This window comes from Neltuma alba, unplaced genomic scaffold, assembly GCF_004799145.2.
Source record: "Neltuma alba isolate B1F8T4 unplaced genomic scaffold, ASM479914v2 tig00006226_pilon, whole genome shotgun sequence".
NCBI classification, from domain to species: domain Eukaryota; kingdom Viridiplantae; phylum Streptophyta; class Magnoliopsida; order Fabales; family Fabaceae; genus Neltuma; species Neltuma alba.
This window is the reverse complement of record NW_021634394.1, coordinates 103,938-119,897: the sequence shown is the minus strand read 5'-3', so window position 1 is coordinate 119,897 and position 15,960 is coordinate 103,938.

Below are 15,960 nucleotides of genomic sequence, written 5' to 3'. Positions count from 1 at the left end.
CACCACGAGGCACTATCAGCGAGTCAGGTTGTTTGGGAATATAGCCCTAATCGAACGGTAAATTCTGTCCAAAGCTAAATACCGGAAAGAGATCGTTAGTGAACAAATACAGTGAGGGAAAGTTGAAAAGGACTTTAAAAAAAGTCAAAGAGTGCTTGAAATTATCGAGAAGAAAGCAAATGGGAGATGGTCATAATCCCAGTCAGATATGCATTGGTGTTTGCTAGTCCGTTAGTTAAGTGGGGATGTGAACCGATGCGGATTGTGACAGCGGCCCAAGCTATGGCTATGAAAATGCTCATGGATACATCATCGTCATGATTATGGATAAAAGTGTATGCCATAATAGTATGCATCGGACTAGCGCGCTCTTGGCGTTAACCTGTGAGCTCTCATTTGACTCGTCTTGAAAATAGAACGAAGGAGTCTAATATGTGTGTGAGTAAACCCACGAAGCACAAGGAGGCTAATTAGCAGGATCCCCTCGTGGGTTGCATCATCGACTGACCTTGATCTTCTGTAAAGGGTTCAAGTGTGAGCATACCTGTCAGGAAAATGGTGAACTATACCTAAGCAGTGCGAAGCCAAAGGAAACTCTGGTGGAGGCCTGTAGCGATACTGACGTGTAAATTGTTCGTCTGACTTGGGTATAGGGATGAAAGACTAATCGAACTGTCTAGTAGCTAGTTCACTCTGAAGTTTCCCTCAGGATAGCTGTAGCTCAAGTGCGAGTTCTACCACGTAAAGCCAATGATTAGAGGCATTAAGGTGCAATGCCCTTGACCTATTCTTAAACTTTGAATAGGTAGGATAGTACGATTGCTCTGTTAAGCTTAGCCACAGAATCAAGAGCTCCAAGTAGGCTATGTTTGGTAAGCAAAACTAGCTGTCTGGGATAAACCGAGAGCTGTATTATAGCACCCAACTACAAGCTAACCTAGATTGAGGGGCAGTGTGTACAAAAACTTTAACACAATGCAAACAGAACACAATGAGAGATAATATTATCTCCCTTTTTTTTTCCTCCCTCTATTTTCTGCCAGCTCCATTTTCTCCTTCTCCTGTTTTTCTTTCCATCCAAACATTCTCTTAACAATCACTTAACTAACATTTCTACTTTTCTTTTTTCCCTTACTAGACAATTAACTAATATTTCTTGCTTCGTGTACGTCTAACTTTTTTTTTTTGGCTAAAGCATAGGTATCCTCCTCTTGGAGACAATCTTATTCGAGGCACTATCGGCCACTAAATGTGGGCACCTTTTCCAGTGGGGATCCGAACCTTGGTTCATCACGTTGTGAGGCACTAGCCTCTTTTGCTAGATCCAATCCCCATTGGTTGTACGTCTAACATTTTGAAAAGAGAGAAATAAAAAGACGCCGAATGTAATGGATCTAATGTTTGGCCCGGCATTAAAATGACATTGGACAAGGCGCATGAGGGATTATTAAAACATATTGCAGGTGTGTGCTGGATTTACATCTCTACGTCTAATATTCTGTTTTGTGATAAGTTATGCATTGTCAAACGCAAATGAGAATAAGTAGAAATAATAAATGAAAAAGAAGATTTTGAAATTTTTCCAATAAACTTGATAAAATAAATTATTATGCTTTTGCCAACCAAATAAAATATTGTGCATCGTATGATAAATTTTTGCGAAAGTGATTTGAATAATTTCACGAGTATTAATCTTCATTCAACAAGTTCATTAATCAAATTAATTATATATATTATATTTTATTTTTAATTAATGCGATTACTTTATTTTTTAAGCTAAAATATATAAAACCCCTAAATTTTGAGTCACACATCACCTTACTAACCTTTAAAAATTTAAATTTAACAATTTTTACCATGTTATAATTTCTATATACTTTATTATATATAATATTATTTAAATAATAATACTTGACATTCAACGTAATTTTAAGTATCTTATACTTTTTTATTTTAAAAATGATCAAATAAATATTCTAAATGTTTTAAAAGTATTTCATATTTTTTTAATTATTATATGTTAAGTATTTAATAATATTTTAAATTTCATTTCAAGTACCAAGTATTATTTTTTTAAATTGACATAAACAGTTAAAAGTACCAAAGGTTCTAAATCTATTGGCATAATTCATTTAGTGGACTTATTTGGGCCAATTTAATCAACTTTGATATCTTTCTTGGCCTAGACACTACCAACAATGCAGATTTTGGGTCCGTTTGGCAGGGCTTTTGTGGGCTCAAAAGCAGCATATTTCACTTTTAAGCCCGATTGGAAAATGATGATGTGTTTGGCTAGGCTTAAAAAAAAAAAAAAGGAGCTTTCTGGCTCAAGCTCCATTTTATGACTTATTGGATCAATTTAAGAGCTTATTTTTTATCGTTGAATTGTTAGATGGTTATTTTATTCTTACTTCGGCCAATATTCCCTCATTTCTTCACCTCTTTTTTTTTTCCCTTTCGCCTCAGAGCTCTCTGCGACCGCGAGCTGGCATCCTACGTTCTCCATCGCGTCCTCGCCAGAACCACCAACACCTGGTCGCCGTGAGCTCTGTCACGTCTCTGTCGTGAGGTCATCGTCTTTGGTGTGGCTTTGAGTGATCGAGAGCCTAGTCCTTCATCACGACTCAACCTTGTCCGAGCTGCTGTCGGTGTCTCCAACCCAGGTTGCCACCGTCTGCTGGTGCATATGAGGTGTGCGTCGACATCTTAGCCTCCCTGTGGAATAGAGTGTTCGATCTACCTCTTGTAAGCTTCGGGTGGTCCGATCTGTGACAGGTTGGCTGGTTCCTATTTTTGTGTTGGTTTTCGATGAATATGGTAGTGATACATGATTGATTCAAGCAGATGGAGTTGTGTGTATGTGTTGATCTGTGTGTGAGCTGATACAACATTTGGTTCCTGAAACTGCCGTCTTCCTCGCAGTTCATGATGATTGAACCACCGTGTTGTCCAATTTTTTTTCCTTCTGGTTCAGTCTGTGTTCCATGAAATGGCCGTCTTCCCTGCTATCATTAAGTGCTCTGTTTCAATGCTCTGTTTGTTGTGATTGATTATTTTGAGGTTGAATCAACTTATGTACTCCTTTTATGATGTTTATAGAAATTTAATAGAAAGAATTGTTGAGTTATGCGCTACATGAATTTTGGAGCTTCAAGTTAATGTATTGCCTTTCCTTTTTCTCCTGTTCTACTTCTATCTGTCTTTGCGAATGGGACTACTGGAGCTTCCACATGACAAAAATCTTTGAACATGAACACACACACACACACACATATATATATAAGGAAAAAAGTGGGAGATTTGATAGTTAAAAATAATACTTTTATTAAGTGGTTACTAAACAAATTTTTATGGTAATATGTTAGAAAAACAAAGAAGTTCTAATTTAGACAGGTTTGGTTCTAATTTGGTTATAAATACTTGGTGGATATTTTACATGTGAATATCCTGATTTTGTTTTTCAATAATTTAAACCTAATGTCTAATAAATAACTGAAATACTAAATTACGAGTCAGTGGATGTTGGGATAAAGAATTTATTCTACTTTTCAAATGAGGGATTCTTGTGTCATAATGAGAAATGGTCTAAGAGTGATAGATCCTAATCCAAACACAATAGTGGAACAAAATTTGTAGTGTTCATGTATATATTTTATTTTTGAGCACAGTTCATGTATAATATTTAATATTATATCATGCTTAATACAAATGTTTAATGTGTCTAGCAATACGTATGATCAATATCTGATGTTAAATTTGGTAATTTATTATTTATTTATTTTTATCATTAAATATTTTAATAATAATTTTTTTAAAAAAACTTAAACCTAAACTGTTAAAATATTAACTTAGTGGTTAAAAAGAGAAAATGAGGGAAGAATAGAAGAAGGAAAGACAAGGTTTTCCAAGTGATGAATAAATAGTCTAGTGTCATCCTAATCCAAACACTTTTTTGTCTTGGGATTTCTTCTGAATTTTAGGTTAAAAGAATATACAAATAACATATATTTTTGTTTGGGTAGAACTTATTTCTTGCATAATGTAGCTAGAACTTGAACATTTTTGGTGCTTTGTTTGCTTCTGTTAGTCTTCTCTCTATTATTTTCCACCTAGAAATGGATAACGAAAAAGGAAAAGCCAGTTGGGATCCGTACACGATGAAAATTCTAATCGATGTTTGTGTCGAGTAAATAGTGCACAAGGAAAGCCAAGGAATGTCATTTACAAGGCCCGGTTGGAACAAAATTGAAAAGAATTTTCAAGAAAGGAGTGGGAAATTGTATGACAGGAAGCAACTTAAGAATAGATTTGACATTTTGAGAAAGGATTGGAAGTTGTGGGAAAAACTTATGTCCGGGGAGACTGGCATTGGTTATGATGCAGCGATAGGGTGTTGGCCTCCGATGAGTGGTGGCAATGAAAATTAATGGTAACTATTTGTGTTGGTTGAGTTTTAATTTTAAATATCAGTTTAGTCATCGTTTACACTTGCCTAATTACATTAATGTAGGTGGACCCTAGTTTCAAGAAATTTAGACATTAGGGGTTGATGTTTGCATCAAATCTAATGAAAATATTCAAAGATGTTGTGGCTTCAGGAGAGTATATGTGCACACCATCAGCCTCACAGCCTCAGCTAGCATTTGCTCCACATCCTGACACAAAAGAGGAGGATGTTTATAGAGTTGGGCTTGACCAACAGGAAGGGTTGGGGGACAGTGAGGATGAAAATTTCGATGTTGACCCAACAACCAATGCAGGGGTCACAAATGACTCTGCCGGTTGCAACTTAAACAACCCGGCGAGTACTGGACCAAGTGGATCAGGAAGCTATGGAAAGAGGAAGAGGGGTGAGACATCTGATGCGAAGAAGAAGAAAGTTGCTGCGTCTACTAAAATTTCTGATAGTCTTAGTGTTATAGCAGCTGCCTCTGACAAGCAAGCAGCAACATTAGTCGAAAATCCCTAACTAGTTAACAAGGTTTTGGCACACCTGGCTAGCCTTGAGGAGCTTAATGATGACCCTCAACTATATTATGCATGTGCCAAGATGCTTACCTGGTTGAGGTAGGCTAAGCAAGCCTATTTGGGGTTTATGCATGATAGACGCAAGTTGTTGGGGTGGTTGATACCGGCAGCACAAGACCCAGACACATGGAAGGGACATGCAGAATAGGATTTAGTTTAGGACTTAGTTGTTTCACTGTTGTTATTGCACTTATTAACTTGAACTGATTGCTATTTTAACCTAAATTGATGTGGCCTGTTGTAGGAACGTTATTAATGACTAAGTAATATATTAACGCTAATTTCTACTTGTCATCTATGTGTTTGCTTTTCTGTTTTTAGTATGAAAATTATTTGCACTTTGTTTAGTTTGGTAACTATAATGTTTGCACTTTGTTGTCATCACAATTACAAGATTAATTCCAGAAATGGCTAATTAGAATGATGATTCACTATGAAATAAAGATACTTTGTGGAATTAGAATAACGATTCATGGTGGAATGAAGATAACCATTCAACACGGTTATCCATGATTAATGAAGAATTAACATAATATGAAGTAGTAGGTGCATTGGTTGGTCATTATTGTGAAATGTATATGTTTGAACAACCCTGTAGAACTAGTGAGCTGACAGGAAACTTTTGGTTACAAGGCATTATGGAGGGCATGATGATCGATGTCCCAAAATGTTTAGAGTGGATAAACATGTTTTCCACCTCTTATGCACTAAATTGGAGGAACGTGGTTTACGAAAGTCTAAGTACGTAGGAATTGAAGAAATGGTCGTGATGTTTTTAAACACAATTGGACATGGACAATGCTGATCCAGGAACAGTTTCAACATTCAGGAAAAACTGTAAGTAGGCACTTTCACAATGTATTGCAAGCTTGCCTTAGCCTATCGAGTAAACTTATTCAACCCATAGATCCTGCATTTCGTGGAACTCATAGAAAAATTGAGAGCGATCCAAGTTATTATCCATTTTTTAAGGACGCAATCGAAGCAATTGATGGTACTTATATACAGTGTGTTGTCCCCCTGCAAAACGACACAAATTTATTGGTAGAAAGGGAAATCCATCACAAAATGTCATGGCTGTATGTGATTGGGATATGTGTTTCACTTTTGTCTTGGCAGGATGGGAGGGATCTGCACATGATGCTCGTATATTTGATAGTGCTATTACAAATTCATCTCTTAATTTCCCTCATCCACCTCTAGGTATATGTTTATAAGTTCCAATCACGCATGTTTTTTAATTATTTCATATTTTTATTCATTTCACAATCTCTCAAATTGTTTCATGAATCATTAGGAAAATATTACTTGGTTGATGCAGGATATCCAACACCAAATGGATATCTAGGTCCATACAGATCTGAGCGCTACAACCTTTCGGACTTTCGACAGCAAAGAGGATTCCGAAATAGTAACGAAGTCTTCAATTATTATCATTCCAGTTTAAGGTGCACAATAGAAAGAACCTTCGGTGTTTGAAAGAATAGATTTCAAATCTTACGAAATATGCGTAGTTACGACTTCCAAACACAAGTGTACATGGTTTATGCAACAATGGCCATTCATAACCTTATAATGAGACATTTAAGCTCTGACTTCTTTTTTGAACAAGCTGAAAATGGAAATATAGTTGCCGAATATGATTAGGCTGAAGCTAGTCAACCATCGTCTTCAAATTTTACATCACAGTCTTCATCGCATATGAATCACGTCCATGATGCAATCAGAGACCAAATTATCCATAGTTTATCAATTAATTAATTATGTAATATTATTTCGTTTCACATTGTTGCAATATTGCCAATTGGAGTTCAAATCATTTTTATCAATTCAAATTATGTTTAGCTTTATATTAGCAATATTTTTTTTTCATTTCTTTGATGCTTTCAAATTTAATTCACTCAATCAATTTTACTTCTTCATATTAAATTACTTTAAATTTATTGTATTATGTCAATTTATTTTTTTATCATGTTGCACTTCATATCTTAAATATTTCTTATGATTTCTCTAAAATTTTTAATTTTAATTCACTCATTAAATTTCACTTCTTCATTATATTATCTCAATTTTTTTTTAATCTTTCACTTTATATTTAAAATACTTTTTATGATTTCTCTAAAATTTTAAAATTTAATTCACTTCTTCATATTAAATTATTTTAATTTCATTGTATTATGTGAAATCATTTTTTTCATTTTTCATTATTTATTAAAACTCATACCCATTTTGGTCATTTTACAACCAAACTTACTTTTACTCAACCATAATCCAAACAACTTTTTACTAATATCACTTTTGCAAACTAGCTTTTCTGAACTCCAATCCAAATACAATTTAGCTTATCCAATTTAGCTTTTACCCAACTTCACTTATCCATAAGCTACTTTTTCAATAAGCAGCTTTTCCAATCGCTGATTCAAATGGGCACTTTCTGTTCTTATTGTCATCTATGGTTTGAGAAATAGTATTATACCCATAACAGAACTCAAATCCCAGTGGTTGTTGGTTGAAGATTATGCATGGCCACATATCAGTGCGTCAAACATGGATATGACTCCATAATCAAGCCATTTATGCTTCACATGTCTCTAAGTTCATTCTTTATATCTCAGATGCTAGTATATGTGCAAAATCATAAAAACAAGAATATAGATAGCTTTCAACCAACTATTATCTGATGAGCTGAATAGTTAACAACCTACTTTCTACAATCAAAATCAGCTCAACTTAATAATAAAATGCAGTTGGATTTAGAAAGCCCAAAGTTATTCTGAAAAACAAAGAACTCTTCAGATCCAAAGCAGAGCAAAAAATGAAGATTAAGACCACAAGATCAACAAACACATCGATTTTGCATTTAGAATATCAACTAAAGCAAATGCAACATTGATTTGTAATCCCTTATGACTAACCTGCTATTTCCTGCTTGCTTCTTTGATGCCTCCTTTGCCACAATGATTCATGAACAGAAAGCTAGTATTTGCTTTGCCACCAAACATGAACCTTGCACTTGAAGTCAGCCCAACATGAATGTTATAACTTGATTGACCTGTAAATTGTTCCGCAGCTTCTACTAGAAGTGGACCATAATCCTCGATTATAGATTTCGAACTAATACAAATTTTCATATTATGAGCACTGTTGAAAGATGGAGGCCTAAGCCTACTTAGGAGGGCCCAATTAGTTAGTTCTTTATTAATCATTTTATGTCTTATTTAGATTAGAATGAATAGATTAGATAGGATTTGTTATTATCCTAATTTAAATTTAAATTTCAAGATATTAGGTTTTATCTTTTGGGCTTTATTCTTTATTTTCCTATATATATATATATATATATCAAACAAATATATCAATAAAGCTTTAGAGATGAGCAAATTTTTTCTTCATTCTCTCTCTATATTCTTCATGGTATCAAAGCCAGGTTCCATAATTTTTTCTGAGCCATCTATATCGCCCAATATAGTGTGTGTTTTGCTTGCCTTCAGTTGCACAAAATAGTGCAGTCTTTATTCTTTTTTTTTTTTTTTTGCCTTCAAGTCGTATTATCATGATATTCAGCTTTGAAACTCAATGGCTACTAGTCTTGTTCAATTTGGTAAACACGGCGCACTCTGAAACATCCTTCCATTTATCCCCCTTTAGTACTCATCCAGAAGCATTATGGTTCAATCTAATCATGAAATAAGCCCGTAGATTGAAAATTTGAAATTTGATTCTTGGGTTACTATTCACTAGTAAATTTTAGACTTTTAGTCCAACTTTAAAAATTCATAACTAATTATAGAAAAATTATATTGAGATGATTCCAGTCTCTATGTAAATCTCTTTTAATCCTCTATAGGGAAAAATATAAATATGAGCTTAACCCTTCTTGATTCGTATAGCTAATTCGTGGAAGTTCACTATTCAAACTGGTAAAAACTGTACTTTTCAGTTTCTTTATCCTAACTTTAAGCAATCATATCTCTTAGTGCACACATCTATTTTAAGTGATCTACTACTCATTTTAAAACTTAGGATGTGCTCTACTTGCTCACTAAATTTCATGGGCAGATTCAATCATTTGCCTTACTTCTACTCTATCACAAACTTGTGGCTTATTTAGAGATAATTTATCCTCTGACTTGCATTAATAATACATAAATATTTATTTCTTTGCATGCAATCATTCTATCAACCCATTAACTATTCCCATACATTAACTTCTTCAATTATGCATACCAATATCATCAATCCTCATTTCATAATATTAATGATATGTTTAATCATACATTACCATGAAAAGGAATTTATTATATAACATAACATAATACATTATTTCTTCAATTCTTTCCTTCATTCTTGCATTTTCACATCTTGCATTCTTCTTTCCTTGCATATCATTCTTATTATGATTGGTTAAGGAGGGGGAGATTCAAGAGAATCTCAATAACAAACATTACCATTATGCATGCAAGAAAAATGCTAGGTGGGTTACATGCTTAGTACATGCTCTTATGTTTTCATGCTTATAAAATGACATGATCTAATGCTTAATGTTTCATTCACAAATGACTATAGAATATAAAAGAAGCAGAGCAATATTCAATCTTTCATATTCTAAATTGTCATCAAGCAACATCAATGCACAAGCATACATATCAACCATACAAAATAGGTAAGTTTATTACCTTGAAACCATAAGGCTTTTTCCTTGTTCTTTTTACTTCTAACCACTAAGATTGCTTGGACAACACTACCATTCATATTTCTTAGTGTCTCATAGCTCTAAATTCACATTGCACATTATTAGCCAATCTATCAAGATCATGAAAATCACTAACAACCCTTACTTTCAAACTTAATTTCTTTTTAACCTTAACTTTTCACTTTCTCAATCTTGATTTCTAAAATCAATCTCTTGGCTATTTTCCACTCAATTTTTCATGAGGAATCTGAATATTAACTTGGATTTAACAATACCCAACTCTTTTCCCCTTGAATTCCATTTGGCTGAGGGGTTATCTTTTAGGATTCAAAGTTTTCATTTTCAATTTTAATGCTTCCAAACATATTTTCTCAACATAACCCTATACAATTTCATCTTCTAAACTCATTGGAAGCATCAAATCAATATAAATCAAACCTAGCCTCAAAAACAAGCCTTGGCTGTGGGGTTCCCTTAAGTGACGTAGCAATGAAATTCATCCAATTTCAAAATAAAACCACTTGATTCTTATTCCTTTTAAATCTTTAAGCATTATTCAAACATCAATTAATCACTTCCATGGTTTAAACATAATTAAAGAGTATATCATCCTAGATTTTCAAGCCTTCAAAATTCATCAAAACCATGGCTAAACTCAACAAGACAAATAGAAAGACAAACTGACCAAAAACCCTTACCATACCTTGTCTTGAAATTTGATCTTATATAGCTTCCATTGCTCTTTCTCTTCCTCTTTTTCCCTTCAAAGTTTCAACCCCTCCCCTTCCTTTTGATGCTTGGCCAAAATTTCTACAATGAATAAGGGGGAATGGTATTTATAATGCAAGAGTTGCTATTTATCTTGATTAATCTAATTTACCTTTACCATAACACATGTCATTTGCTTAAACTACCCTCTATATGATCTTGCCAAATGTCTTAGCTTCTAAAAGCTTTAATTCCCATGTGACTCATGTGCCTTGCCATTTGTTTCTTGATTAAGCCATCTATTTCATGATCTTGCCATGTGTCAGCATCAATTTACCAAGTATTTATAACATGGCCTAGAAAGAATTTCACCAATGAAGATCTCTGAGGTGGCATGAAATGAAAAGGAGAAGAGAGAATTGGAAAGCTTCCTAAACAAGCTTCCAATCTACCAATCTCGTTTGTCTCTTACTAGTCCTTTTTCTTTTTCACATGATTTCTTGAAATTTGTAGTCAATGAAGAAGCTCCCATTTTGGTGTCAACACAGAGGAGTAAAGAGGAAAATAGTCAGCTTTATTAATAGGCTAGTCAAGCTTACTGGGTTACGTAGTAGAGATTTTATTGTACCGAGTAGACAAAAGACTATCTAAATCCTTCCCTTACTGCGTTCTGCTTTTTCTACTATCCTTAAATATTTTTGGTGACTTAGACGATTACTCAGGGATGTCACAAATACGTTTTGGCAACTCAGTATGCTGACTTAGTATGTTATTAATGAAATCTTATCTTTTTATCTCCTATTTAGCGGACATTAATTATTTAATACTTAACTAGAGCATTTTATTCGATCCAAAGTTTTAAAAATTCATCCATCCATACCATAAACTTCCTCTAATTTTGAAAAAATTCTATAAATTTTCTCAGACCATAACTCAACCCATACATATTTATGTTTAAATTTCTTGTAAAATGCCCGTAAATGGCATAACGGAGCGTTAAATATTTTTGAAGTCATTTTGCTAACCCTCTAGGGATGAGACTAATTTTACAATTTTTTTGTAGTTTCTTAACTTATAAACCTATTTTTACTTATCTTTTTGAGACCTCCTCTTACTTCAAATAATTAGATCTAGTTATACATCTCAAAATAAGCCATCATCTTAAAAGCTTTATTAAAGTCATTTTAAGGGTATTTTCATCATTTCTTTCACCAAAAAGGCCTTAAAATGCCATTTTCTATTTTTCTAAGATTTTTCTAGAATTTTTTGAATACCTTTTATCGGTACCCTTTCCGACCTGAAACTTTTGAAAATTATAATTGGGCTCCTACTATGGTTTAACTTCAAGAATCAACCCTTTTGAGGTTTTTAGCATGACCTTTAGCCTATATTCATCTTCATTTCTCTTACTTAGCCCCTGGGGCTTGTTTACAACCTTTAAATTTCTTCTCCCATAGTCCCAAAAAACTTTCTCCTTGCAACTTAATCCCTAAGAATCCTGAACGACAGGAAAGTCGCAAATGCATTACTATAAGCTCTACACGTCTCTCATCCTCTTAAACCTCTACCTTGACAGCTCAAGGAAAGGCAATCATCCATTCTCTGACCACTGCAACAAGCAGGAACATACGAAAGATACTTGCTAGAAAATTCATGGCACACCTAGCAAAAATAAATAGAAGGATAAGAATGAAGGTAAAAATTACGTAGTTAATGTTGTTGAAAAACCAAAACTTAAACTTCCAACAACTTCAAGAACAGCTTGATCAATTACAAAAGATTCTCAAGTAAAAAAAGTTTTGCCACTAGCTTAGTAGCTACTAGATCAAGTAAGATTTTAGTTGCTTGTTCTACTGTTTACCAAGATCTAGAATTGTGGATAGTCAATTTACGAGCAATAGATCATATGCCAGGTGATATTTCTCCTTTTTCAAATCTTAGACCGTACCTAGAAAATTGTGCGGTAAAAGTTGCTAATGCCTCACATGTAGATGTTGCACAAATTGGCACAGTTATTCTTTCACCTACTATTACATTAAAGAATGTTCTATATGTAACTTAATTGGCTTGCAGTCTTATTTCAGTTGCTAAGCTAATTGACTTTAATAATATTAATGTTAACTTTCAGTCACTTGATTGTGTTTTTTAGGATATGAGATTGGGAAAGATGATTGGCTCGAGTGAACATGTAGAAGATCTTTATTACTTTCAAAGGCAAAAAGTTATAGTTAAACAAGCATATACAACAAGTATTTTTTTTCCAGTAATTCTTCTAAAGTCATTAATAGTTTCATTTCTGAGTTAGTTCTTAGTAACATTAGACTTTTTTATTTCCATTCTAATCATCCTAGTTTGGATTATTTGAAAAAATTGTATCTTTAATTTTTCTTGTGAAATTTGCTCCCTTGCCAGATATAATCGCAGTACCTGTCCTACTAGACAATGTAAAACTTCATACCCTTTCAACTTAATCTATAATGATGTTTGGGGACCATTGCGAGTTAAAAGTTTGTTACTTTCATACATGACTATACATGTTTGACATGGGTTTACCTTCTTCAAGAGAAATCCGAAGTATCTACTATTTTTCAACAATACCATGTCGTGAATAAGAACTAATTTCAAGCCAACATTGTTTGAAGGACAGATAATACCAAAGAATACTTTGGTACAATTCTTGAAAATTATCTCACAACTCATGGTATTCATCACCAAAGTTCTTGCCCATATACTCCTCAACGAAATGGAGTTTCAAAATGCGAAAAACGACACATTCTAGATATGACAAGATCATTATCACTTGCTGCCAATCTCCTACTTATTTGTCGAATGATGCTATTCTCATTTCTACCTACCTTCTTAATCGAACACCCTCTAAAACCTTAAAGTTTAAAACTCTTCAACAAGTAATTTACCCAGCTACTGGAATCTTTAATAATTTACCACTTAGGACATTTAGGCACCTTTGTTCTCTAAACTTTATGCTAGAGCCTTGAAGTGTGTTATTTTGAGTTACTCTCTCACTCATCAGGATTATCGATGCTATCATCCCCCTATACATAAGTATTTTTTGTCGTATAATGTTACTTTTGATGAGAAGCAGTATTATTTTTTCTAAATGCCCATTCATGGGGAGAATCTTACCAGTTAATTATGAATGGCCATTTGATGAGGTTCCTATATGTTGAGCCATCATACTTTTAGCCATTCACTGAACTAGAAACATCAGAAGTTAACCCAGAACATATTGGTATTAACGAGTAAAATGAGTTGAATTTTGATGAGACACTTGAGGATCAAAATTGTAATATGGAAGAACAACAACCAATTGCTATTACAGCACTAGAACAAGAATAAAGAGATGAGGAATCAAATATTGGCATCCAATCATCCAACCTAATCTCAAATCCTGCATATGATGACCTTAGCTAGCCTATTGGTCTATGAAAAAGGAAAAGATCTTATGCTACCAAGTATCTTATGACTAATTTTGTATCTTATAAATGATTATCTCCCGCTTTAAAGACTTTTTCAATTAGAATCTCAGATGATGATATTCCAGTGACTATTAATGAGACTATGAAAAATTTTTGAGTGGAGGAATGCTATTAATAAAGAAATAAATGCATGGTAAATAACTACACATGGGAGTCAACCAAACTTCCAAAAAGAAAATCTACAATAGGATGTAAATGGGTACTAACTAACCCTAATAAAGCCGTAAACACATACAAGGCTAGATTGGTAGCCAAAGGATTCATTTAGCAATATGGAATTGACTATTAGGAGACCTTTGCCCTAGTAGCAAAGGTTAATACCATCAAGCAGCTAAGCTTGATTGGTCATGACGCCTGCTTGATGTGAAAAATGTCTTCCTCAATAGTGACCTTAAGGAAAAAATCTAGATGGACCTTCCTCTGATTTAAAGATGGTGAAAACAAAGGTAGAGCCTATAAATTGTGAAAATCACTATATGGTCTTAAACAAACTTCAGAAGCTTGATTTAATAGGTTTACAAGTGCCATTAAAAGGAAGGGTTATAATCAATGTTAGGCGGATCATACCCTCTTTGCCAAACATAACAATAAAAAATTGATTATTCTAATAGTCTATGTTGATGATATTATTATCACAGGTGATGATACTAATGAGCTAGAAAGCTTAAAAAAACCATTGGGAAAGGAATTTGAGATAAAAGACCTAAGATCTAGGTATGAAAGTTGCAAGATCCAAGAATGGTAACATTGTTTGTTAAAGGAAGTAGACTTTTGACTTATTCAAGAAAACATGTATGATAGGATGCCAACCAATACCTCCTTCTATTAAAACTAATCCCAAGCTAGAAATGAGGTTGGATAGTCCTCTTATTGATAAGAAGACATATCAACGCTTGGTTGGTAAGTTGATTTATTTAACTCACACAAGGCCCGATATTTCATATGCAGTAGGAGTGGTAGGCCAATTCTCAAACAATCCAAACAAGGATCACATGACAACAGTTTATCGAATACTATGTTATCTAAAATCTACACCTAGGAAAGGATTATTCTTTGAGAAAACAAATCATAAACGAGTAAAGATCTACTCAAACGTTGACTGGGCAGGATCAGGAACAGAAAAGAGATCTACCACCGGTTACTATTCTTTTATTTAGGGGAACTTAGTAACATGGAGAAGCAAGAAACAGTCAGTCGTTTCATGAAGTAGTGCTAAAGTTGAACTAAGAGCATTAACTCAAGGGATATGTGAAGGCATTATGACTTGAAAGGATCCTCAAGGAGCTATAAATAAGTCATGATGGCACAATGAAAGTGTTTTGTCATAACACAACTATGGTAAAGATTGTAAATAATCCAGGATGAAACACCTTAAGATAAATTGACATTTTATTAGAGAGAAGATTGAAGAGAGGACTATTAATGTCATATACCTTTGGTTTAGTCAACAAATTGCAGATATGCAAACTAAAACTCTTTTAACCACAAAGTTTGAAAGCTTCTCATACTAAATATCTATTTACCAGCCTAAGGGAGAGTATTGAAAGATAAAGGCCTAAGCCCACTCAAAAGGGTTCAATTAGTTAAATCGTTATTAATTATTTTATGTATTATTTAAATTAGAATGAATTAGATTAGATAGGATTTATTTTTATCCTAATTTAAATTTTAATTTCAATATATTAGATTTTATATTTAGGTTTTATCCTTTATTTTTACTATATACATTATACATTAAGCAAATATATCAATAATGCTTATGCTTTGCAGATGAGCTCAGTCAATTTCTTCTTCATTCTCTCTCTCTTTGAAGTCGCCATATGTGTATTTAATTCTAATAAATATTCAAACTACTCCCAAAATTTAAACCGCTAAGGTTTAGATAGTCTTGTAGATAGTCTTGTAAGGGTGAAGATATAACTTATTCAATAACATTGTAATGAAGTTCTGACATCCATTAAGAAGTTATAGTATGGTCAAGTGCCTGATTGATGGTAAACAGAAGAAAGCCTCAAAGACTAAGGCCTTAGCACA